The 27,576-nt window shown below is 42.1% G+C and overlaps 2 long non-coding RNA genes across 3 annotated transcripts in view; one reads left to right on the top strand and one right to left on the bottom strand.

Moving 5' to 3' along the window:
- Positions 1-25,197, top strand: part of LOC308487909 — a 33,260-nt gene extending 8,063 nt beyond the window's left edge. The window contains exons 2-3 of the long non-coding RNA XR_013991800.1: positions 16,585-16,786; positions 23,168-25,197. This is a non-coding gene — a long non-coding RNA (uncharacterized lncRNA). The remainder of the gene's footprint in view (positions 1-16,584; positions 16,787-23,167) is intronic.
- Positions 979-27,556, bottom strand: LOC308487911. Of its 2 annotated transcripts, XR_013991802.1 has the most exons (5): positions 27,428-27,556; positions 27,188-27,271; positions 9,317-9,490; positions 8,456-9,161; positions 979-2,840 (listed from the first exon to the last, which is right to left on the bottom strand). It is a non-coding gene; the product is annotated as an uncharacterized lncRNA (long non-coding RNA). The 2 variants fall into 2 exon arrangements; XR_013991803.1 differs by lacking the exon at positions 979-2,840 and having other exon boundaries at positions 8,226-9,161.
- Positions 27,557-27,576: the final 20 nt, after the last annotated feature.

Here is a 27,576-nt window from a genome sequence, read left to right as displayed (position 1 = left end):
CCATTCCTTAGGCAGTGAGAAGCTATTGAAGACTTTGGAGCAGGGCAGTGGTAATCAGACCTGCGTGTAAGATGTTTAATCCCCCAGCTGTTAACTCAGAGAAATAAATAGGGGAGAGGCTACAGGCAGAGAGGAATTTCAGACATGTTGGTTTTAACATATCTGTGGGTTATCCAAATGAAGATGCTCATTAACACTTGGAATAGGGGGATCTGCATTCGGGAGAAAGGTGTGGCTAAGGTCTTTGTAGCCTTAGTTACTTCATCTACAAACCAGGATTGTTTTGGGAATTAGAGCTAATGCTTGGAAACCCATTTGTCACAGGGCCTGTCTCATAATGGGCATGTGGGACAGATGTGGTTATGGTAGCTGTCATGGTGGCAGCATAAGTAGAAGCTGTATGGATTGTTCTTCCTTGTAACCCTTTTCATTCTTCCCAGAATTCTGCCATGAGTTCAGGAAATAAAACCAATGGCAAACTCTTGCTTCAGCCATACTTGCTCCTCTCCCAAGATGACCAAGACTATATATATTGGGTCAAGCAGTTGTACTGTCTCCTTTGTCTCTTAAGACAACCACTCTACTAGGAGAACTCTTAGCCCCCGGTAAATAGAGTTCTGTTTAGTGTCTCTTTGTTTTGTCTGCTGTGTCCAGACATAGCAACTCAGAAAAGCTATAACTCTGAATGAATGAATGAATGAATGAATGGAGCTTAAAAACATGTAAAATGCTATTTATTATTTAGGGATCTGTAGAGAGTATATATGTAGTTATGTATACACGAGTACACAATATACATGCATACAAAACTTTATACATATATATTCCTAAACAATAAATAGCATAAATATAATAATATCGATAGCTTGCATATCTATATTTCATGGGTATTAAAAACACCAAATTCAAAGATCTTGTTACTTCCTAGAAAGAGGGCAGAAAGGGGACTATAATTAAGAAAGATACACCGAGGTCTTTACCTTTATCTGTAATACTTTATGTACACGTGTTAGCTGAATGTTGGTTTGGTGGGTGTTTATTATATAATTCTCTACACAATTTGCATGTAGTACATAATATACACATGTAGGTTAAGTTTTGGAGTGAAGAATGTAGGGTCTCTGCGTTTTACAAATGGTGAGGCTGAGCTGAAGGTTGGGCACTTACAAAGCGGAAACCCAGATATGGAGAGAATCTTCTGCAACTTGCATTTGATCCAGCCAGCAGACAAACTGCCCACACTCATGCACCAGAGTAGGGATGCCCAAAAAGGAGCTGGATAATGGTAGAGAAAGATCCCCAAACACCGCCCTGGAGGATGCCCACCCACAGGAAAAGTGACACTGAAGTAACACTGGCAGAGAAAAATCTAGAGGAACAGATGGGTCCCTCAAACAAAACAAAGAAATTGCAATCCTTTACATTCCTAGGAAAAAAGGAAGTAACAGTGACAGCAGGGAAGAAAGAGCAGACAGTTTGATTTATCCAGAAAAAATATCTTTTTTGACTTTAGCAAGAACTATTTTAGCAATGCAAGAAGCAATTGTGATGAAGAAACTTCTATTTCCAGATATGAAAATTAACTGGAACTGGACTTGCCCTCTCACCGGTAAACAAGAAAATTGGGCAAAATGTATGAAACATTTGTTTTCATTGTACAACACACAGGGCAGGATTGTGGCCCCTGGGAGAAGAGAAAGAAATGAAGTGATCCCTCCAATATTCCTGGCTTGCTGCCTTGAGGCACCAGCCAGACCACAAGGAAAGAGGATCCAAGTAGATCCGACAAACTTGCTGAAATGAGGACCAAAAGATCAGAGTTTGTGGAGGCTGAGGTAGCTGGAATTTTTGAGGCCGAGTACTAGAGAAGAGATAGGTATGCAGAGAAAGAGTTCCAGAAATCCTGAGTTCCTTGAGTCTTTGGCTGAATACTAAACTGTGTAGCATGCAACTCCACGAGATTTAGCAAAGAGAACTCCTAGGTTGCTATACAAGGTCCTGAGCTGGGACACATTCAAGTTCAACCAGGTAGAATGGAAAGAGCTTGTTGAACCTTTGTCGCGTTCAGAAGAGACCCCAGAGGAATTGTGCCTCTGGAGTAGGGCTAAACTAGCCCCGAAATTAGAATTACATGTCCAACAAACATTTTAAAAACAATTTTTAGCAGGATCTGGGCATGTAACCTTGGTAGCCGTAAGATGACTTAGATTCTTGCACAAAAAAGAAAAACATTTTAAGTTGGAGAGATAATAAAATAAATTATTATTTCAGTTATAAAAATTTTGTTGGAAAAGTAAATGAAAAAAAACTACAAAAGATATTTTACAAAAAATAAAACTTATTCAATTAAGCCACTAAATAATTGTCCACTGAATAAAAAAATCTTTCTATGTCAAAGTTCAATGGATTCAACTTTTGAAAAATTGCAAGGGCTTTCTTCACCTTTAGAGGAATCATGCCCAATTAATACTTGGACGGCGTTTTGTCTCAAAAGACTTTCAAACTTACGAAAAAAAGTCTTATTTCACAGCCTAAAAACTGAACTCATTGGTGTAGATATTGTTGAGTCTTTTCCATCTGTCAAAGAAAAACTTCAGCTAGATATGAAAACAGTTTCCATCACAAGGAAGTGTTCTCCAACTTCAACTTCACCATGTTAAGTTAAAAGTGGATTTATTGAAATGTTAAAGCAAGAAACTGATCTTTCTTCTATTGCTTCATTCCTCTTATGTCATACACGTTGGAGATATTTGTGTTCACTTTTCTGAACAGTGTCATGGACATAGTTGTTAAAATTGTTCCATATATGTGCAAATGCTATGAATCATCAGCTCTTGGAACTGTAGAAAGAAATAGAAGAAAATCAGTGTAATGATCTTGTTCTTTTCCAATGCTCATTGGTTGAGTAGTGGAAGACCTTTACAAACATTATTGTAGTGTTAACTCTAATTCAAGATTTTCTTGAAATGAAAGGAATACCTGCCAAATATTCAATAATCAAAGACAAAAGGACAGCAGTGTGATTTATGTTTTCTCACTGATAATCACACTGCATGTGAATGAGCTAAATCTGAAGTTCCAAGGAAGGAAAAATATATTTGTGATCTAGCTAGAAGGTATAAGAATTTCTGTTGAAATTGAAATTTTTCATAATAACAATTTAACACATTTTAACATGAATTAATATACAGATAATTTTCACTGAAAGCAAGAGCATTATGTAAATTAGTTGCAAAAACTAAAAGAAAACTATGAATAAAACTATTAACATTAATGAATTTATAGTTGCTTTTAAATTTATGCAACACTCCTTTGAATTCAATGTGAATAATTCTGAGTTGAACACAAGAGTTAGTGAATTACTTAACTTAAACAATTTTGAAACTGATCGGATTTGCTTCAAAGTCAGGTCATTTCTTCTAAAGTAAAGGAACCAAGTTCGACAATATGGATGTAAATATTAAAAGAATGATTTTTGAAACTCGACTCAGTTATTGGTAAAGTTTTAAGTGTGTTTGGAATAACTTGGGCATGTGAATCTACTTTTTCATCTATCAATTGTATGAAATATAAATGCAGATTAAATATTTCTGAAGCAAATTTAGAATTTGAATTGAAAAGTGCTCTAAGTTTAAAAATACACACTAGATTTAGAAGATTTCATATAAAAATGTGAACCATGTAATTAATAATTTTTATATTGATTAGATGTTGATAATATTTTGGAGATATTTGGGTAAATAAATAAATGTATTGTTAAAATTAATTTCACCTGTTTATTTTTTCTTTTTAATGTGACTACTAAACATTTCAACTTACCATGTTTCCCCGAAAATAAAACCTAGCTGGACCAAGACCAGTTCTTATATTAATTTTTGTTTCAAAAGACGCATTAGAGTGGATGGTCCGGCTAGGTCTTATTTTCAGGGAAACACAGCATGTATGTGACTCATGATTGTGTTGTACATTATATTTCTTTTTTCCCAGTTTTATTGAACTATAATTGATATATATAATAGCACTGTATCATATTTTTATAAGCAGGTCTGTTCTAAAGTAGAAGCTGTAGAGGCTGGGCTCTGAAATCAGATAGCCTGAATTCAAATCTAGTCTCTGACACTTTTTAGTTGTGTGCCTTAGGCAAATTGTTTACCATCCCCATGCTTCCATTTTTCCCATCTGAAAGTGCGGCTAACAATAGTTTTTACCTTATAGGGTTGTTATGAGAATATTTAAATAGTGTCTGGCACACAATAATTACCATGTGTAATAGCTACTGGTATTGTTATTATTATTATTATTGTTATTATTATTATTATTAACCAAGTGACCTTGAAAAGTTCCTTAACCATAAATTTACTCATTTATAAAATTGTGATAACAGCGTCTACCTCACGAGGTTTCTTCTTGAATTACATGAGATAAGATACTCACAATTGCTTGACAGGAGGGAGGTGCCTGCCACATGCTTGCTGAATCTTCTAGAACTTAGCTGGTATTCAGAAGTATGTTATCTGTCTCAGCTCACAAATCTTAAATTCAATTGTTTGTGAAGGAAGTTGTAAACCAGAAAGTGCTCTTTGGTTGTTAAGTGTTATTTTAGTTCATCTCCACCATGAGATGAAACTCCTGCAAGCATTTGTTCTCTACACCTGCCTTACATAGAGCCTCCCAGTTCTACTCTCTTACCATCTAGACCGAAGGCCCACTTTTCCATGAGGACTCCAGCCCCAGTATCTTCTCTACATTCCTGAAGCATTTTCTGTTCATATTGGACCTTTAGTCATATGCTACATTATACTGTTTAAGTAATCATGTGTATGTCTCTCTGGTCAGGTTAGGGCGAATGTTTTATGACTTGTGAACTTTCCAACAGCACACTATAATTGCTCAAAAAAAATATCTGGACAAGTAGGAACGTTTGGAAAAATTAGGGGCGATCCCAGTGTCTTTTATAAAGAACAATGAATGTCACTGAAGAGATAAAGCTTTAAGCAAAAGTTTGAGATAAGTGTGAAAAGGCAGAACGGAGCTGATGAGGGAAGTAAGAAGGGCAGAGGGGGTGGTTGCAGACAGAGCAAAGGTCAGGGAGTAAAGTGGACGTCCACCCTGCAGGACAGTCCTAGAATTCAAAGCAAATCTCCTTTCCCCATAGTCCCTCCAATAGCTATTTCTAGCCACATCCAATTTTAGAAAGCCACCCAAGGTCTCATCCCAATGAGTTCTCTTGCCAGTCTCAGACAGCTTATCCGCAGAGCTTCCTTTCTCTAGTCCTGGGAGCCTTCCCCACACCAAGATAGGTTTTTAAGATGTTTGGAAACGCTTCCCTCTGCAGTAGTCTTTACTGACCACCTAAAGGTAAACGAGGTCAGGTGCCCTCCTCTCCTGCCTTCTGTGCTCACAGATCCTCCTATGAGAGGACACCTTACGACCCAGGTCATTGTAGAATCCAAACATAGTGCCTGCTCCATAACAGGCACTCCATAACCACTGAATGGACTAATGTCACGTGGTTAATTCTTGTTTTGGCCACATTGGAGGTAAAACAGGCTAATGTGCATCGAAAGAAGCTTTTGTTCAATCATGACTCACGGGCTTAACTCTCAACACAAGGTTCAAGTTTGTTTTGCATTTTTGTGGTTCCAAAGTGATGGTGAATTGGCAAGGAGAAAGGGAGGCAGCATGGTGGGAATCAGGAGAGGTATGATTCAGGCCTTATAACTAACTTCAGTGTGAGTTTGGATACAAACCCACTCGGGTTTACAAAATACAGAGGTGTCTTCCTGCCTCAAAATTCTATTCTGAAGTTAGACTATTGTCATTCGGCATGATGCACCAATGACAATCATGAGTGGAAGGGGATTGACCCTCTCCATCGGTCACTAATCACTGGACGTGGGGCAGTAGGACACCTCAAGTCTGGTTACCTTGGCCACCAGGCTCAAGGACATAGGCCTAGCAGAGACCAGCATACGTGGAGAGGGACTGAGCTACCTTGGTCACTTGCTCATCATTTCTTTTAACTCACCGAGGTACAGCCAGTCTCTTTCTCTCTTTTTCTTTCCAACTTTATTCCCAGCCCGCAAGCCAAAATCTGATTACATAATTAAGCACTCAGTTAAGTGTTCTCTGATGCTGATTTTTAATGAAGTTGGCCAATGCTGCTTCCTGTTTTGAAAGAAGGCAAAGCCATTTAAAAAGCTAGTCCATGAACCCAATACCCACAACGTTTTAGAAATCAAATGGGCATTTAAACTATTTTAGAGGGAAAATAATCAGATGTAAATAGGTTAAAGTTCTCACAACAGAGAGGGTACCAGGATATGATTGTAATACCAAAACTAGTACTGGTCTATTTGTCTATCTATCTATCTACAGTATCTATCTATAGTATCTATCTATCTATCTATCTATCTATCTATCTATCTATCTATCTATCTGCCTGCCTACCTACCAACCTACCCACCCTACCTATTCTCAGATTGTTCTGGGCTAATATCCAAAAGGTCACAAATATGATGACTCCTTTTTCCTGAGATTTTGGAATGGCAAGTAAGAGGTATCTATAAGACTTTGGAAGGCATCTTCCTAGAAAATCACTTCTCAAGTTCCCGGGTACCTTTGGAGAATACCTTGGGATGAATTCTAGAAATTCAGGGCCTTTAAGCTCTACACGAGGCCTGTTCATGTTACTAGTGGAAGTAGAATCAGGCTGTCCTTCCCAACCTTCTGGTGTGTGCACTGAATCGTACAACTGGAAAAGGGAAAGAGAAATGTTGAGGAACTTAGGGTGTTGGGAGAAATTATGGGCATTCAGGAGAGGTGTTGTAGTCATTTTCCATAAAGCTATTCTATCTTCTTACCCTACATACATGACTACTGACACTGAAGGATTAAACTCTAACACTATTATTTCCTTACTTAAAGTTTTTCATTCTAAGGATGCTTGCCATCACATCCTTGGTTTGACATTTAAATTTGGTCCTGCCTGTATCTTCAAATTCATGTCTCAGCACTCTCTGTCATACCTAAATGCTTGTAATCCCTCGTGTGCATTCTCCTTTCAGTGTCATTGCCCATGTTGAACTCTCTCAGGATGCCCTTTCTCACCTTCTTCATATTCCGTTTCCTATTTGCTATTTTAAGACAATTCAGGTGCCCCATGCTGGATACTCCTTTCAACTTGGTCTCCCTTCTCTATTATCTCTGGGCACCCAAGCAGATCTCCACTATACTCTTTATATTAGGACACTGTCATCTCCTCTTTGCTTTACTGTCACCCTGACTAGATTAGGCCATAAGCTCTTTGAAGGTAAGACTATATATGAACCATGGCTGTATTTCTAGTGTCTTGCACAGTCACTTATAGAAGTTCAATGAATATCAATAAACTAATTAGTTAGGTATAGATTGGGGGTAGAACCATCCCAACCAACTGGCATTGACATGTTGCTATAGAATACAGCTGGTTTTGTCTTCAGTTCTCTCCTGGGTAAAAGCCTTAAGCTCCTCAGACACTCTGACCTGGGCCCTGCAGCCACACACAGACTCACATTATTCTCTCCATCTCAACTTGGACTCTTCAACTCCAAGCTCCATGTGCTCCCTGTTTTGGAAATCTGTTCCCTGTTTAAAGCCCCTTGGTTCTTTTCTCTGCCATTTTTTCTGGTTCTGTTCTTGTCTCTGCCCTCCTCATCATTATGTGTGCCACATTTTTGGGTGCATATTTCTGTGTCTATTTTTGCATGCATGGGTGTGTTCCCTTGTCTCCTCCACTCAGGTCAAAATTCCACAGAGTTGGCTCTCCACCAGACTCACTGTGTGCACAGTGGACATTGCCTCCTTCGCTGGTTCAAAGCCTGTTTGGACAATTCCCTATCCTTATAGTCTGCAGCCATCACTGCCAATTTGTATAACTCTTCCTGTGGTTATTCATTTCCATTGTATGCTGAGCCCTGTACTGGATCTGTGCTGTTACTGAATACCAAGAGATTTCACTTCTGTCTCAAGGATTTCTGATGAGGAGGTGGTGTGTCATGACCTCAACAAATTCAAAACAATTAAACAAATGTGACAGCTCAACCGGGTTGGAACATCTCTACAATTTCCCACCGTACTTTCTCGGGGAGAAGGAGTATATTTTAGAGCTTGACCTTTTAGGGATTGGGATTTACTAAAACACTAAGTCTCTGTTGCAAATAGAAAACTATCTTCACATAGGTTGTAACTCTTGAGCATCCATGAGTAGGGTAGATGCTTTTATGATTTATTTATTAATTTTTTTGAAAATTAATAGGTCGAAGGTTGTGTTAAACCACTTTTGTTTTCGTTCAGTGGTCTGTGCTTGAGAAGTGCTGGCCAAAGTTAGAAGTACTATCTGTGACCACAGGATAGATGGAAGGGAATTGGTCCACAAAGGAATCAGATTTGCGACCTTGGCCCTATTACCACTCACCCAAGTAGGATGTGGGCCCGGAGGCCTGGCAAAGCTGGAGCTTGGCGACTGCAAACGTGAGAAAGAGCAGGCTATCTTGCAGATGACCAGTTACTTGTCCCCATGGCTTCTGGAGCAGTCCGATCCCAGACCACCTTCCTCCCCAAAACAGCTTGCTGTTTGAAATGATCTTCCTTACTTCAGCAGGTGGGAATAAGTCGAGCTAAATGCCTTTAAAGCCATGTGTCATGATGGTTAAGTCCAGGGGATTGAGAAGTAGGCATATCTGAGTCTCTATCCCGGCACTGCCACTTGGTTGCTCTCTGGTCTTGGGGAGGTTGCTTAACTTCTCTAAACCTTATTTCTTCATGTTTAAAAGGGGGATGGTGACAGCACCGACTTCATGTGTTTTCCGGGCGGTTAAATGAGAAAAGGCATGTGAGGTGCTTAGCACTGTGCTTGGCATGTAGTGAGGTACGCATTCCATGGCAGCTCTTCTTCATATATTAATAACATGAAGAATAGTAATAACAGGACATTACATATAAAATGATTATAGCAATACAGGGCCCAAGTCAGCTGTGCTCTCAGGCCACATCCCGTCACTCCTGCCTGCCTTCTCCCAAGGTGACCCAGTATGGCAGTGCCAGTTCTGTCCAGGGCTGCTGAGTGAGGTAAGAATCTCCGCCAGGATCAGGCTGCCTGGGCATGACCCCTGAGCTGGCAGCTGTGGAAGGAGGAGAACAAGATGAGCTTTAGTGGGCGGGCTAGGGCTCTCGAGAGGAAGTAGGTTTGTGGTGGGCCAAGGGGGGTAAGGAAGAAGGGATGGGCAGAATCTGAGAGGTTAACAGGAAGGAAGGCAGTTGAGAAAAAATAATCTACCTTGTGTCTTATTGGCTTGTTGATGTCATTTTCTGGAAATGAAGAATCAGAAAGAGAAACCAATGCAAGGCTTCTGGGGTGTCACAAAATATCAGGCCTTTCTCTCTTTGATTTCTTTCTTTCTTTCTTTTTTTTTTTTTTTTGGAGCTGGAGGGGATCTCTCCACTGTCCCATCTGCAGTTCCAGAAAAGAAAAAGGGGTTATGTTTTACTAATGGTCAGACTGTCAGACCAACATCTAATGTGTCTTTTTCACCCTAAATGTCTTGTTGCACAACTTGGTGTTATTTCCACAGGCAGCTGAAGTAATTCTGCTCTTGAAATCCTGCCCTGTGTGACTTTTTTTTTCTTGTTTGCTCACCCAGTAATTAAATAGTCATGACAGAACAGTACCCCAGTTCTTGGTGCATGGACCTAGGAGGTCATGAGCAGCTCTAACACGACATCTCTAGAAAGAACACGCTGTATTCTGAGTACTTGGGACTGCAATAAGAGAACTGGTTCCTGCTCTCGGGGAGCGCCCAATGTCCTTCTTCAGCCATCAGCTATCCAACTGTAGCTCAATGCAGATTGAATGACCCACCAAGCCAAGCCCCATGGAACCCTGGGAAGGTTCTCTTACCACAAACAGGAAGCAAAAGTCATAGCAGAGCAGGATTTCAAAAGTAAGGTTTCTTCAGCACCTTGGAAACACCCACTGCCTCCCCACCCTGCCCATAGTTTCACCCCTTGTCTCTGCTCAACTGCTTACTTTTACAGATTGTTTTGGATTTTAGTCTCCAAACTTTAATCAGGCTTTATTTGGGGGAGTGGAGGCAGAAGTAAAAGATTTAACCAATCTATTTGACTCTGGGTCTCCTCACCTTTCCATGAAATAGCTGTTTGGAATAGGCTGAACTATCAGTTTGGTTGTTCTGTACTCCCCTCAAATTTTGCACAGTAGAAATCAAGCCTTCGTCCTCATCTCCAACATCAGCTCAGTTTCCTCATTTCTATTAAACAGCACCACCATTTACCCAGTTGTACCAGTTAATCGTTCACTCACACCTGCTAGCTTCATAGTCACCAACAGATGTAGCTGATTCTGGATTCATCGGAAATGTCACTCTACTGGGCCCTCATCACTGTCACTCCTATACAACTCAAGCCTTTATCACGTCCTCGTGCCTGGACCTCGGTAACAGCCCCCCCACCAGACCTCCCCAAGTCACTCCATGCTGCCCAGCATGTCAAAATTAATCCGCCCAGAGCACAGATTTCATCACTCCCTTTTCTGCCCAGAAGCCTCATCATTGCCTATAGTGCAAAGTCCAGCCAGTCGCCCAGCCTGGCGTTCGCCACGTTTTTCTGTACTTTGGCTGCTGCCAACTTCTGTAGGCCATGTCGCCACTCCCCAAAGACAACCATGGGTCCCTCCTGCCGGGCGGCTTTTAATACTGCACTGAGCTCCGTAAATGGGAGATGCCAAATCCCAGGAAGCGAGAGGGGGAGGGGAGGAGGAAGCTCTGTCTCCACAAATCATTCCAGTCCTTTCCACTAGCTCTGAACTACCCCACCATCTGTCTAGACCACTCATTTAAAAATGAACAGCAAGACCAAAAACCTTTATTATGATAATTTCCAAACTTACATATAAAACCCTCATCAACCCACTTGCCAGCTTTAGCAGTCATTAAGTTTTACAATTTATTTCATCTATCCTCTACCTTGCGGAGGGGGGGGGATTTAGGGAGGGGTATGGGTGGTGAGCCATTTTAAAGCACATTCTAGGCATTATGTCAATTAATTCTCAAATACCTCAGCATGCATCACAAAAAAGGACATTTTCTTATATAGCCACAATGCCATGATCACACCTAATAAAATTGCTAATAATTCCTTCCTATCATCTATTTCTCAGCCTTTGAGAAACTCTTTGAGGAACTCTTTGCCCAACTCTTTGAGGAAGACATCTGCAGCAGCAGGGCTCCTGCCTTACCGCTGTTCACTGTCACCCAAGGAACAAGTCGGTCAGGAAACCACGGCGCAGCCATGCCTTTTAAAGATACTGGAAAGACATGCGTGGAACCAGAGGTGGTGGATTCACTGAATTAGAATTATGCTACAGCCACAATGTAAAATCCTTGGAGAAGGTGTGTGCTGACTGGATCAGAGGCTCAAAGGAAAAAAAATCTCAAAGCGAAAGGGAATCACTACAAGAAAAACTCCCTGAAGGGAAGGTTGTAAGACTTGAGATCGTTTGTTTGTTTTGTTTTTCAGAGGAGTATGCACAGTACTTCTGAGATTGTTAAGCAGATTATTTCCATCAGTAGTGAGCCAGGAGTGGAGGTTGACGTCATCATTGCTGATGCTTAAGGCAACTTTGTAAAAAACAATAATCAGTTGTTTAAAAAACAAATGTTTCCCAAATTGTCTTTAAAAAATCGTGTTTAGAGTTGGGCATGTTATACTCAGGATCCAAACAAGGTCACCCTTACTCATCATACTTGGTTATGTCTGCGAGTTCTTTCTTGACTTCTTTTAAACTAGAATAGTCCTTCCTCTGCTCCCCCATTGCCCCCCCCCCATGCCATTGACTAAATAAACAAACCAGGTTAACTGTCCTGTAGAATGCCCCACATTCTGGATTTGGTTTGATTATGTCCTTGTGGTATGATTTATAGACCACTCATTTCAACCCTGGTACCTTGCCTTTCCCTGTCTGTGACCTAGGCAGCTTTTGTGTATGTATGTGCAAGCTCCCAAAGAGAAAATTTGTCTGTGTGTGTGTGTGTGTGTGTGTGTGTGTGTGTGTCTTCAGCATTATGAAGAGTTTCACATACCAGATTCACAATAAATATTTGCTGAAGAGCATTTTCCAGCTCTACTGTCTGCAGAATTGTGTCCCAGGGAAAGAGCCCAGACCTCTCTCCTGAGCTCCAGGGTCCTTCCTCAGGTGAAGCCCCTGGACAGTGAGGGTTGAGAACCTCTGCTTTAGTACCAGGTATACCTACTTGCCCTGTTCCCTGTCCCGCTCTACTCCAAGCCTTCCTCCTAAATGCTGCCTTGCTGTACTTGTGATCAAACACCCCCAGTAGCTAGCTCCCCTGTGTCTGTACAGCGAAGGCCACACTCCTTAGAGGAGCATCTGGACCCTTCAGTTTGCATTCTCAATCGTGACCTCCAACTGCAGCCACACAGCACACTTGAGATTTCCAGTACCTTTGCCATGCTGTTTGCTCAGCCTGAAGGCCCCTTACCCCTTTTTTCCTCCCCCACCCTAACTCTCCAGCAAATAGCTGATCTTTTTTCCTTTTTTTGAGATTCAGTTAAAATGTCACCTCTATAACTTCCCCAGGTGGCATTCATGGCTTCCCCTTTGTTCTCTTTGAAATTTGCCTCATTACTCTGAGTTGCAATGATTTATTCACACATTTTTCTCCCTCAAAAGACTTTGAGTCTCAAGATCTGTGCCTTGTACATATTTTTACCCTCATGACCCAGCCCATGTCAGGCAGTCAGTAAGTGTTGAATGAATATATGAATGAATGAACAAACTCCAAGACTCTTGCCAGCTTTTTCTGTCTGCTGCTCCTGGGCCCGGTGGTCACGAGCAGAGTCCCTGGGTCAGATGAGTTCAAATCTAGGTTCTGTTCCCTTACTAGCTGTGTGGCCACTCACCAGAGGCTAACCTTATTCACTCCCTCTATGGCTTAATCTCATCTGTAAAGCGGGGATATCGAGAGTACCTACCTTATAGAATGGCCAGGGGGATTAAATGGGTTCAATCCATGTCAAGGGACCAGCATGGTGCTTAACAAATAGCAAGCACTTGGGAACTGTCTATTATTATTATTAGTTTAGAAAACAGCCTTCCAGTATATTGTTTGATACCATGTATGGAAAATTACGTGTGTGTGTGTGTGTGTGTGTGTGTGTGTGTCTGTGTTTGTGTAGAAAGAGGGAACGAGACAGAGAGGTACAGAGAAACAGAGAGAGAGATACATGGAAGAATGTTCACTAAGGTAATGTTGAGTGTTTTTTTTACTTTTATTTTTCTTTATTGTTAGACTGTTTTATAGTAAATATTAATTTTTATATACACTGAGCCATTTTAACTCCCAAAATGCACACACCCACACATATAACAAGCACTTCAACCCATAATATGCATATACAAACCCCACAGGCACACACATACTCCCTCAGGACGCAGAAACTCTGTGTCCAGATGTGACCCAGCCTCAGGGACCTTGAGAACGTGCCTGCACAGAGTACATAGAGCTCAGGTCATCTCTGGCTCTCAGCCAGCAGAAAGGGACAGGCAGTCTGCCAGCTCTGGAACCAGGAAGTGACATTCCTATTCATCCAAGCCTTCAAGTAAACACCCGATCGCGGTGTCTGGAGACAGACCCCCTTATGAAATGCACGCCCGGCTGCACTAGTGTGTTTCTGGGGGTGGAGGTCAGAAGCAGGGCTGCAGCCCGTAGCACAATACACAGAGGGCTGTTGGGAAGTGACTACCTTCCTGACCGTGGTTTTCAGAGTAGAAGGGAACCCACTAACTGCTGTCAGAAATGATTTGTTTTTATTCTCATGAGTTTAGGAAATGCAGGCAGAGCTGGATGGAGGGAGCTAAATTCTATATTTTAATTGGCAGTTTCTTTTCTTTTTTTCCACTGAAAAAGAAAACTTGCAGTGACTTTTGAACTGGCTTTGGCACTCGGACCTCAATTTCTGCTGGAGTTTAATATCAAATATATTATCATAATCAGCCTGCTCCATGTGGGAGTGTATTGTGACCCTGTAAAAGCAGGTGTCACCTGATGCCCAGAAATCATACCTGCTTTCCCACTGAAGGGAGCAAATGGTGCCAAGTATCAGGACAGAAATGAGGAAAACTTCTGGGCCTGCGAACCATCCCTGACCTTTAGAGAAGAATCTGGGAAGAAGCAGCACTTAGAACAGCGCCCTGTCTAGTGTGGAAGACTCACACACGGTGGGCCCCGGTGCCAGGCCCTAGTTCAACGTTCACTTTAGAGTCTGCGTGGAGAGGGTCAAGGAGCACCCATGGGTGCCCAGCTTCAGGCAGGAAAAGAAGAGAGAATCTCTAATTCCTCAAAAGACCCTCTACCCTCAGAAAGTTTACATTGTGGTTAGGGACATGAGATGGGGACTCATGAAACAATTAGAAAAAAGTCTCCAACTCCTATCTTGGGCAGTGGAGATCCTAAGTGTAGAAAAACTTTCCAGAAATATGTAACTGACCAGGGCCACCACGTATAGCCACAGAGGTTGTACCACATGCAGCCTACACAACCAGACCTCCTTCAACACTTAAGTAACACTACTAATCCTAACTTCCATTGGCCAAATGAGGAAGGAACATAACATTCACAGCGAAAATTTTACTAACTTGCAGCACAATTTCCCAGTTTGTTCTCTTTCCTTTGTTGAGATGTAATTTACATGTCATAAAATGTACCATTCCAAAGTGCACAAGTCAGTGGTTTTTAGTATATGTACAAGGTTCGGCACCACTATCGAGTTCCAGAACATTGTCACCACTGAAAAAGAAACCCTGTACCTATTTAGTAGTCACTCCCCATTTTCCTCTCCCCTCAGCTCCTGTCAACCACTAATCTGTTTTCTGTCTCTATGGATTTACCTGTTCAGGACAATTCATGTAAACGGAATCATACCATATATGGCCTTTGTGCCTCTTTTACTTAGCATGTTTTCAAGGTTTATCCATGTTGTAGCATGCATCACTACTTCATTCCTTTTCTCGGTTCTCTCTGGGCATCCAGAGGGTGGGTGGGAAGATGGTGGTCTCCCTTTATTCAGGCACCAGTGTGCTCATGGACCCCTGCTCCCCAGAAGCCACTTGGGAGAAGTGTGCCTCACTGCTGCCGCCTCTGCCTGCTTTGAGGGTGTTGTTCTACGGCCTCCGTCCCATCTTCTGGTGTCCTTCAAACTGAAAACCTCTAAGGTGTCAAGTCTTACTCAGTTCCCTTCAGTCCTTCCCTCCCCACAATGGAGCTGTATCCTGTGCAGACTTGGGGACACAGTCTTCCTCCCTACCTGGATGCTGCCCTGGTCCCCTGGGCCTTCAGCTTGTAACTATGTCCCTCTGTGGTACCGGGAGGAGGTCCCGGTCTTCTGCTTCTCCATTTCTCTCATTCACTCTGACCCCATAGACCAGGGTAGAAAGGAGCGCAAGACAAAACAAGCACATCCTAAGACAAGAATTGGTGTGAAAGTGATTTTTGATTATGTGTTCCCAGAAAAAAAACAGTAGCGGTGTGGGAAAGTAGCATGGGAAACCCTTGGAAGCCAAAAATGGCAAGTGAAGTCCTACAGAGGGTAACTGCAGCTGAGCCCACAGGTGAGCGACAGTGCAGGTCAGGCCTCAGAGTGTGGCGTTTGTCTCTGCACCTGTCAGTCATTGGCTGAGGGCTGCTCCCCAGGTGTGTACAGTCCAGGCCCTTCAGCTCTCAGGTACCCCAAGTAGAAGATGTCCTGGTCGCTGGAGAATAGCCCTTGGACATAGTGACAAACATGGTGGCTATTAGAAAGCACACAGACTCTACAACACACTCTTTTTCGAGGTCTCCTTTTACTAAAATCAGAACCTAGCACATTATCATGTAGCACAGTGAGGAGACTCAGTAAATATTTGTTGATAGATACATGACTGATTGATCAATTGACTGATCAACAGACAGACTTCACTGGAGTCCTAAAAGTAATTTTCTTTACAACCATGAAATACTTGAAAAGATGGAGTACGTTATACACAACTGGCTAACCCTTTCCCACTTACTGTATGTACTTTGGCATGTGCAAAGGAAAATGAAGGCAGTACCTGCTAGATTGTTGCTGTAAAGGAAGGAAACAGACATTCAGGGAAATAGACTTTATGAAGTTCAGGTGACAAAGGTAATTGTCAACAAAGTATTCTACATTTGCTAAGCCAGGGATTCAGGCTAATGTACTTCTCACCCTGGATGCTAGAAAACTCCTTCTTGGCGTCTGGAATGGGTCTCACTTTCTTCTTTTTCTATGTGCATAGAAGCCAAGGGAAAAGAGGACAGCTCTCTGACTGACTTGGGCATGTTACTGAACCTCTACGTTTTTCCGCTTCCCCAACTGCTTTGCCCACGCCCCAAGGTTGCTATAAAGATTAAACCAATAGTTGCAAAAGGACTTTAAGAAACATAATGTACTCACAAATATAATGAATTATTTTTATAAGTGGATTTTTGTTTTGTTTTGTTTTGTTTTTAGGAATCTTGGGCAAGTGAAAAGTTTCAAAGAGTGAGGCCGAGAAGGTTCCCCTGAGCCCTCAGTGAGGTCTGAGTCTCAGTGGGAATTTACTCGGAGCCCAGACCTGGCCTGTGACAACACATTCATTAACCTGCCACACGAAGCCTGTTTAGATCTTCTGGGTCTAATAAAGGTCCATGAGGGGACCCAACAGAAGTAAGAGGTGAGGAGAGAAGGCAAAAGGGGAATATAAGAAAGGGCAAAGGGAAAACACGGAGGAAGTGGATGCGAGAGGGTGGGTGGGTAGGTAATAGATAACAAAGTAAGGGGTAAAGGAGAGCGAAGCAACAGTGATGACTATGCTGGAGGGTGACGGGTGCCAGTAGCGGCTGCTGCGGCTGCTCCTGTGGAGCCCACAACAAGCACCAGTTCTATAGTGGAGGCCACATTTGCTGCAACCTTGTCACAGCTTTGCTCTCAACTCTTTAGCTACCTTTCCAAATTATTTGAGGGAAAAAAGTCTGGGAGGGTCTCCAAAGCAATCTAACCTTGACCCCCATGGGTCTCTTGCAGGCCTTGGGCAGAAGGTGGCCTGAGAGCCAGGAAGCAGAGGCCCTGATCCGGCCCGCAAACAGAGGGCCCTCAGTGAGCGTGCCAGCCTGTAAATTGTCCTTTTGTTTTGCAGGCTTTACCGAACACAGTTTTATTTCATGTGACTGTGCTATTTCAGGAGGAGTAAATATTGCCGGCGGTCTGTTTAAAAAGGCCAATGACCTGATATGTTTTGGTTTTTTTCCCTTTTCTTTTCCATTTGAATTATCTCCAAGAGACAGACCTGCCCAAGCAACGTGCAGTTTTAATTTGTTGGCTTTTTGTTCTAACTTTCCCTTTTTGTCTCGTGATATGCTGGACTGGCAAACAAAAGGGGAAAAAGATATGGGGATAAAGACACAAAGAGCTGACCTAGGCCCAAGGAAAGAGGGGGAAATGTCCAGGGTGCAACCCGGAAGAGGGCAGGGAGCCCTAGGTTCTCTACTGCCTTCACTGCTTCCGGAGCTGGTGTTTGACCTGTAATTATAGACTCTTTCCTCTGATTTCCTCTGTGAAAATAGCAACACTCAAACTAAGCACAGAGGAGAAAAAAAGCAGTACATAAGGGATTAGGGATTTATAAATACAGTTAAAATTACAGGATTGTTACCTCTGTGGTTTAGTTTTCTGAAGGGTGGCCTGGGAAAAGGGGAGTGCAATTCTTGAAACATGTCTCAGGTCCTAAAATATCCAGGTGTGCCCCTCTGCCGGCCCAGTCAAGGAGAGATTCACAACAAGATTTTCCCCACTGGATGTCAATCATTGTAAAAAAGAATGTCCCCGGCCAGGCACATCCTACTCTCAGGATTTTTTATTTTGACTTCTTAAGGATTCTCACACACCATCTAATTGTTCAGTCTCTTCTCCTCAAACTCATCATCTCTAAGGAGGGGGTAGAGGATATCCTTGTCTCGGCAAATACTTCCTAGTCTTCTGGGACTTGCTTTTCCTCCTAGACAAACAACGTGTGCGTGTTGGGACTGTCATGTTTTTATGTGACACAGCACCCTGGCCCTCCCATGTGATTTAACTTGGGACAAGTAAGAGACCATCTGGAAAGTTCCTCCCTGGTGATGGAGACTGTCAGATAGAAATATGGTAACAGAAAATGGAGTACGCCTGCTGCAGTGAAAGAGAACGAAGTAATCATGAGTGAGAGACTGAGAGGAGAGGCAGAGACAAAGGCATGGTTGAAGTGCTCGCTTTGGCAGCACATATACAAAGGCATGGTTGAAGTCCTTTGTGCTCGTTGTTCCTGAGGCCTAACCCCATATATCCCTGACCTTTGCTTTGTTTGGATACTCAAACTTTCCTTGAATTCTATGAGTTAATACATTTTTTCTTTTGCCTAAATTGGTTCAAGTGGGGTTTCCCATGTGTGCAACCAAACACCTTGACTCCTATCACCGTACTAAAGCCAAGAATTTCTTGACAAAGGAAGTTGACAAAGCAATATTATCAGTGCAGTGTCTCAAAACTGGTTTCACAAAGGGTCGAAAGCAATGTTTATAATATGCTGACTTTGAATTACTCTCATTACTCTACTTTCCAGAAAGATAAGTGTTGGGAAGAAGAGTAAAAATATCCCAAACAGCATTTATGACCCAACTACTGAAGAAGAGGAAGGAATCTGGGGAACCGATTCATGACCTGGCCTCTGCCTTCATGTGGAATCACATATGAGCTTTCCAGATAAGAGATTTCCAGAAGAGTACAAAAATTATCTTCCCATTCCCCATGTCAAGGTCTTAATTCTCACTATCAAAGCTGCAGGAAGTTAAACCCAGTTTTCCATATTTGCCTCTCAGTAGAGCTGAAGAATAGTGACTGACTGTCATCCACATAATAGCCTTTCCTATGCTTAGAGTTGTCACATCCACACGAAATGATTCCAGTCCCCTGTGTGTCAATGTGGCCAATGTAATGACCTGGCAAGATAGTGTAGAAAATGCCGTGGACTGGGAGTCCAGGGACCTGAATTCCAGCTGAGGTTTTGCTACCAAGCGCTTGTAAGACTAGCTAAGGCTGAGTCCACTCTCCCCATCCGCTAAATAAGGAATTGGTCTAGATGATCTCTAAAATCCCTTCCAGCTTTCACACGCTATTACTCAAAGGTAAGTTACTGGCTGAGAATCATTCTCCACAATGAAAACTATTTGCTTTCCACCAAAAGCATGAGAGACAAAGAGGAAAGAGAACAAGAAATTCAGACATTTCCCCCCCCGCATATTTAAGGTGAGATGATTCTTCTCATAAAATTAAGGTTATTTCTAACATACTATTAGCTTGTTAAAATAACAGTTTTATTACATAAGAAATAGATGTTTACTATAGAAAATATAAATAAGCAAAAAGAAAAGAACTTAAGTAATCCGTAATCCTTCTTATCAAAGATAGACTCTATTAATATTTTGTGTGTATAAATTAAATTTTTTTCTATACATATATAGAAATATTATATATATATATTTAGCAAATATATATATTATATATATATTTAGGAAAATAGGGTCACAATATCCATTTTGTCTTTCAAAAAATTGACCTTGACACTTAGCAACATACTGAAAACATCTTTCTATGTTAATAAATATACTTGTATAGTGCTGATTTTACTAGTATCTAGTAATCTGTTGTTTGGGTATATCTTGATTTACTTAACCAATTCTCTATGGCTGGATAGCTGGATAGTTTTATTTTTCATTATTATAAACAATCTTATAAATATACTTTATACAAACATATATGTTTATATATACAGAGAGTGCCAACAAATGAATACACATTTTCCCCCATTTTTCTGCCTCCCCCATCACACTCTGGTTCAAGCTGTTGTTTCTCAGTCTAGTTGTGTAGGACATAGCTCCCTGACCCATGCTGGTATTATGAGCCTTGCACTACCCCCAGGGCTGAGGCAGTCCATCGGCGCTCACAGCAGCTCTCACCGGCTGCTGGCTGCTCACGCTGGCAACCGGCTGCACCTGGCAGTACATGGTAGCCCAGGGCAGCACACAGTAGCCCACAGCAGCACTCAGCAGTCTGTGGCAGCTCATGGTGCTCCAACGACCTGAGCCACTGGGCCAGCCCCCATTTTTTTCCTTTATTTCCCTAGTGCCCAACCCAGTGATGTAATTATACGTTATTATCGATTGCACATATGTTAATTTTTAATTGTTTGAAAGAGCTTGGGGTGGCCGGTTAGCTCAGTTGGTTAGAGCCCGGTGCTCTTAACAACAAGGTTGCCAATTGGATGCCCCCTGCATGGGCCACTGTGAGCTGCGCCCTCCACAACTGGATTGAAACAACTACTTGACTTGGAGCTGATGGGTCCTGGGAAAACACACTTAAAAAAAAAAAAGAAAGAAAGCTGACAAAAGGACAAAGACAAAGCTGAAATTTTGGATGCATAGACAAGTTGGCATAGAATGTTTTAGAGCTGAGTCAAAGTAAATAAACCATCTAACAGACAGGTGACCTGGAATTACTTTTAACTCTCTAAGCCTCAGTTTCTTAATATGAAAAACAGGGATAATAAATATTGCTACAGTCTTGTTTCCAGGACTAATTAAGATAATGTATATAAAGGGCTTAGCACAGTCACTAATAAGTAGTAAGTGTTAAACATATAAAAGTGTTAGTTAGCTTGCATGACTGAGGATTTTGCTGAAAACCATAATGATTGCAAACATTTTTTAAATGTCAAAATCTCATGCTGAAATTTAATGGTTTAAGTATTTTTAAAGAGTCAATAGCAGAAGGTTAAAGAATGTTAGACCTAAATTTGATGTTTTCTATATCTGTGTTTTATTAGATATTCAAATTCATGGCACATGACAGAACATATTATAGAAGTTGCTGCTTTTCCTGCAACTATGGTATCATTTAGATAGATATATCTTTCCACTGCTGAGGGTAGAATTGATCCTGGCTGAAGTCAGTTTAACACATTAATGTCATCATGTCATTGGTCCCCAAAGGAGAATTTCATGTTTTAACCTCAAATAGCTCTATCAGTTTATAAAAAATAGCAAAGGAGTGACAGAAAACATGAACAAGAAAGTATGTTGCATAATAAAGACCTAATTCCTGCAACTCTCTCAATTAGTTCAGTTTCTTTAATCAATTTTCCCACAAGATTGTGCTCACTATAGCAGTGATTAGGGTTTCCAGGCGGGAATTCCTTGCCCGTTCTCAGGAACTTTTTTTGCTTTCCGATTCCCGAATCCCAAGAAAAGTTGGTTGGGAAATTGGGAAAATCGGCTCCTTGAACCCAGGTGGTTGGTAGTATCTGCCATCATTTTGTGGAAACGTTTCATCATGGAGAACAGAAAACAGTTTATATCTTGGGATTTGGGAACGGGAAAGTGAAAAAAATTCCTGAGAATGGGCGGGAAATCCCGCCTGGAAACCCTAGTAGTGATTCACTCTGCCAGAGGATTAGCACAGACCATCAGATTATTCCTGAGATGTTTCTGGATTGTTGTTAAAACCTGAAAATGTGGTTTCAAAAAATAAAGTTCCATATTCTAAATTAGTCCAAGAATGTTTTAGGATAGTGATTACAATGTATTATTTTTCTTCTGAAATCTATACAAAGAAATACCATTGTAATCTAATTACAGACAAATGGACCCCATTATATTTTGTCTTTTATACCCATTTTCATGTGCTCTATTCTACAGCTTCTTATTAATCAAAATTTGGGGCTGTGTGGATTAAAGGTTTGATTAATATGTGTAATTCAGAGAATGTTAAAGACTGGTAAGTTATCCATTTTCATTAATATTTATAAATGAATTAAAAATAGAATAAGTTGGCTAGTCTAAAGTACTAAACTGTATGTGTGTTTGTGTGTCCTCTATCAGATAGAAGGAATCTAGAAATACCACTGTCAGTGGAGCTTGGAAAAAAGTCTTTGTGGTGGGTCTATATGATGAATGCACATTTTAAGAAAGGAAAACTCTATTAAAATTGTAATACTCGATATATACCACTAGCAAAAGATGAATACAAGTCACGTTTGACTTTTGCAATGACAAGAGGTGCTCAGAGTAGTTACCATCAGCGTGCAGACACTTCTGATTACAGTAAACTACTGCTTGAGCAACGCTGACCAAAGTGTCCACTTGTATACATTTTTTGGTACCCCTGGTATATTACCTTTTTTTTTTAGAGTTCTGAGTGAGCAGCCAGGAGCACTTCAGTATGATTAGGGATGCAGAAGAGCCACACCCCTTCCTGGTGGGGTCATGTGTTAGTTGAGTTCTTTCAGGTTGCAGGGCGCTATTCAATTCCTCTGTACCACATGACTGCCCACCATCCTTGTCATAACTGGATTGGCATCCTCTCCTCCCCAAAGGCAGCCATGTGGAGGCTGGTCAAACGCCTATGAGGGGCTTGGCAGGAGACCTCTGACCTGATAGGGATTTCTTTCCTGGCTGGTGACTGAACAAGCTGAGCAGATTCTTGCTCAGGGTGTTGAATGCATATAAGGGGTAGGCAGGGTGATACACCCATGGGATAAACCCCCTGAATTGAAGGAACCTGAGGGTTTCTCATAACCTGAGAGAGGAAGGAATCCCTGCCTGTGTGATTCCCAGGGCTCACTCTCCCTGGCGCCTTGTAGTTTAACAAGGAGAGTGAAGGTGGGGTCTCTGGAGCTGGAGAGCCTGGCTTTCCATCCTGGCTCTGTAGCTTCTTGTGTGTGTGGTGTTAAGTTAGTCCCTTAGCTTCTCTGTTCCTGAGTTTCCCCATGTGAAAATAAGGACAACAAGGTCTACTACAGAAGGTTACTGTGAAAAACAAAATAAAATAATAGATATAAAGGCCTTTAGAAGAGTGCCTAATATACAATGGATGTTATTATTATGCTCTGCTAGTAGGGTATGCTCTACCTAGAATCTCAGGAATTGAAAGTCTTACACGTTGCTGATATCTGCAAGGACAAGCTGATGACTTCAGATATCCTTCTATTATTAGTTTACTCTTTAAGCACTTCTGTTTCTTCCACCAGATTCATGACCTCTCTGAAAGCACGGGCTACCTCCGTTTCCATTGTGCCCTCCACAGTGCCTTGTGCAGGCTGAGTGCCCAATACATGACTGACTCTGCGCACTGGAGAGAGAGTTTTCCGTGCAGCCCCTCCACAGCCAGTTTGGACCAGCATAGTGATCAGCTGGGCCAGCCGCCCAGCTCCCCTGCCCCCACTGCAGCCTTCCTGAAGCAGTTCTCCCTGGCTGGCAGCGCACCAACAGCCCTCGCCAGCAAGTGGAAGCTTAGCGCTGTGTGCAGAGTGAATTCTTGAGACTAGAAGTTATTGTATTCTACTTTAGATTGCAGATTTAGAAATAAAACAGCCCCACTGAAGCTAACCCAGAGGCTCCTTTGGCATGTGCCAGAGTTGATCAAATGTCAGAGGCAGGGAACGGGGGAAGGGGCAATAGTCTGTTTTGGGGACTCCTCTCTTCAGGAAGGCAGCACACCTGCCTGCTTCCTGAGAGGTCCGCCAAGTCACACACTCTGGTTTCCCTATTTGGGGTGTCCTTGAGGCCAGAGCCCTGCACAAATAATGGCGTGAAGGCAGTGAAATTTGTTAATCCTTCTGACCTCTTTGGTCTCCTCTGGCCCCACCTACTGACCTACTTGGACCACCAAACATGAGCCTTAAATTCTGGATGACCGAGCAACTCCTGAAGCTCCAGCTTCATATTAGCTGGAGAGAGGAAGAAGTTCCAGAGGACCAGCAGCAAGTTTAGTACTAAAGGTGACAGGGAACCGTGACTAAGTATTTTTTTAGCATTTCTCTGTGCTAGATATTAGGCTAGGTATGTTGCATAATAGTAATAACAACAATAATATGAACAGCGAATGAACAGTAAACACATAGCACATACCACCCGCCAACTATTATTCCAAGCATTTTATACATATTAACTCATTTAATCATTACCCAAAATCAACGAAGTAGGTAATATTACTATCTCCATTGTATAGATGAGGAAACTGAGGTACAGAAGTAACTTGCTTAAGGTCCCACAGCTACAAAATGGCACATGTACCTAATCCCTACTCAAAAGCTTCTCAGTTAACATTTATGTACGATCATGCATGCATGTGCACATTTAATTCTCACAGTAACCTTATGAGAGCTTACAGGTTAATGTTGGACCCATTTTATGGATAAGAACACTGAAGCTCAGAGAGGTTAAATATGTTCAAGTCACATAATTAACAAGTGGTAAATTTCAAGGGAGACCTGTCTGGCTCCATGACACCTTAACACAGAGAGAAGACTGTGTGAAAGGACAGGAGAAAGCTGAGTGGGCTTTGGAAAGGAAGTCACGGCAAGACCGCAAAGATTGGGGATGAGCAAATCGGGTATGCTGGAGGCAGCACCAGGTACAGCAAAGGAGCCAGACCTCTGATTACCTGTTCCTTTGTTACTTTCAAACCACACCCATTAGCCAGATTAGTGAGCCGATTTAAATCTCAGAGCATGTGCCTTTAAAAAGGTGAACCCAACAGAGCTGAAAAAATGGCTCTAAATGCAGCCAGATCTCCAAATGGAAAAATTGTAAAGCTTTCCTTACCCTCCCTGCTTAGTCTTTAAGCCATCTAGTTTTTTTCCTTTTCTCCTCTCTCTTCTGAGTTTTTTTCAGCCCAGCTTTAAACTATCTTCAGCTCAAGATAGTTAAGATTCTAGAATCACAGAACTGAAAGGAACCTTCGAGATGATCTAATGCGTCTTGTCAAGGCTACTTAAAATAAAAGTTAGGCTTATGTTTAAACCTTTTCTCTCCAACTGAGGGTGGAGACTTGCCCCTTGTTAATGGGGCTGAGAGATGGGCTAGTGGCAGAGCTATTTCAGGCACTTGTCTGGAATCCTATAATGAAAGCAGATGCTGAAGCTGCCTCCTTAAAGATGACTTTGCCCGCTAAAACACCACCACCAACACCACCACCGCCGCCAGCCAGGTCCTCACTTGGGAAGGTCAGAGGGTCATCTTTTCCAAATCAGAAGGAGCTCTTGAAAGGGTCACCAGGAATATAAAAATAAATAAGATCTATTAAGAAACTCACAGACACTCGATAATCCCATAAGATCGTGTTAACAGATAACTGTAAGGGGTTTTATGTGAGTACTCAAACCTGCAGTGCTTGCAGGAATCCAGAAGCTTCATCAAGGAAGAGATCCAGGGAAGGAACTGAGGCCCAAAGAAATTGTAGGCCTGGATGGCAGGTGACCCGAGTTTTCCAGTCTGACTTCCCCCCTTTCTAGCTGTGGGACACCAGTGACACATCTTGGCATTCCCAGACTTGATTTTTATTGTGCAGCTGATTGGGTGGCTTTTCACACTAAAGAGGAAATGAGTGATGACTATAAAATTGAGTTCATAAAATGAATGACTATAAAAGTGAGTCACACTTTACACAGATTCTTCCTCCTCCTCCTCCTCAAGCACCAATTGATTATCCAGTTCCTTTTAGATCAAATGAGGGAGGATGAGGTTTACCAATGGGGTGGAGGCTTATGCTGAGCTCAGTATCTCTGGTTCCATCCCCGATGGGGCTAAGTTCCCCTCTGTGGCATGGCAGAAGCCCTACGCTCCAGTGGGGAGATTTAACTGTGGCACCAACAGGCACACCACGATACCAATAATCTTAGTCCCACACCAGTTGTTTCTCAGCAGAAGCTAACAGCTAACATTAGTTAAATGGCTGCTAAAGTGTCAGACACTCTGATGAGAGCTATATATACCTTATCTAATGAATCAGGTACACTATATCCCCATTTTACAGATGAGGAAACCGTAAGAGATTAAGTCACTTGCCCAAGGTTGCCTCACTGAATTTTGAACTCCGTGAGAGGAAGGACAGCCTCATTTTTGGTTCCTCCCTCAGAACTAGAATAGCGTCAGACACAGAGATGATATTCCTTGAAAAATTCTTGAAGGGATGAATGATAGGTAATAAATGGTGAAGCGAAGAGAACTATATTCTCCAGAAAGATTTTCCAGGCTAACCAAAAGAGCTATAATAATCCACAGTCTTTCAACCTTCCCTTTCTGCATGTATTTACCACTGATTGAATGTTTCAAATGGGAAGTGTCTTACTACTCTGTGGGTGGACAAAGCTGGCTGCTAATTTTGGAACACTTGTGAATCCTGGGTCCAGCGTCATGAAAAGGCTGGTGAGTCATATTCCCCATAGAGAGCACCCTACACACTGGCTGTCAGAATAAACCAGGAGAAGTCACCACCTCATCCCCTCCCCCAGCTGTTTCATTTTACCTTCTTGAAATGACCAAGGATGTTCTGCAGAAGGTGGGGTCAGAGAAACAGTAGGCTTCTGGGTACTCTTGTACTCTGCAAATCTGCAAATTGCACAGGTTCTCCTGGAAGCCTCACTTTCCATTGGAAGAGTCTTTCCTTCCCCCCAGGATGTCTGTGTGAATCTGTAAGTGGCCACAGCTTCTCTACTGGAGGGAGTGTCTCTGAGTAGCCCCACCATGCCATTCCAGTCAGGTATGTACTAAAACCCGGAAACCATGAGCCTTTTTAACAAAGGACCCATCTCATTCCTTACTCAGAGAGAAAGGTTTAAAAATACAAGTGCCCTGAGTGGGATAACTGTCTGCTATTTAGATTGAGTCCTAAGGAATCTAGTAAAATGATTGTACTTGAGGCCACCTCAGAGCTGAGATTCAACCTGGAAAGTCACTTGGCTTTAACCAAAATACTCTGCTGTGGTGCAGCACCCAAAGGACAGCTATTTCACATCTTGTCTTTTACCCCACCTTCCAGGTCCCCCTAAGCCTGGAGGTGCTCATTAAATTGCACTTGCTCTGAAAAAAATAAAAAGCAAGCGCCCCTGAGAGAGGAAACACACTGATTTAAAAATCACACAAAGGTGCAAAAAGCTGATGGGAGACCTTTTTGGAGCACAAAGAAAGCAGAGTTCAGGGAGATAAAAACAAAGCTGGCAGTGGCTGGGCACTTGTCACAGATTACTGGTACTTAAAATACAACCTACCGACTCTCATTCACATTGTACGTTATTCAGGTTCCTTTGCTTGGCCTCGGTAGATGGCTGAATCCTAGTTTCCAAGTCTCTCAGCTGGAAGAAAAGAGAAAACCCAAACTAGATCACACGTTACCTGTGAACAACACTGGGATCAAGTTCTGACGAGAGTAGTGATGACGCTAAAGGTTAAATTGAGATTGTCATTCTCCAGATTTTGGCTTTCGTAACTTCCACCTTCCTCTTTATTACCGAGAACTGAGAGTGGAGAATATTTGGGAAGGTGAAGCCATTCCAATTGGATGAGCAGCCACATGAATGTTCCAAATGCCATTTCCTCCACCAATGTGCCCCGATAGTTTTATTTTTCCTGACCAAACTGGATAATGCAGGTATAAGAA

The sequence above is a fragment of the Rhinolophus hipposideros genome (assembly GCF_964194185.1).
Source record: "Rhinolophus hipposideros genome assembly, chromosome: 19".
NCBI classification, from domain to species: Eukaryota; Metazoa; Chordata; class Mammalia; order Chiroptera; family Rhinolophidae; genus Rhinolophus; species Rhinolophus hipposideros.
The sequence above is the reverse complement of the archived record's forward strand: the minus strand, read 5'-3'. Positions and strand labels throughout refer to the sequence as shown.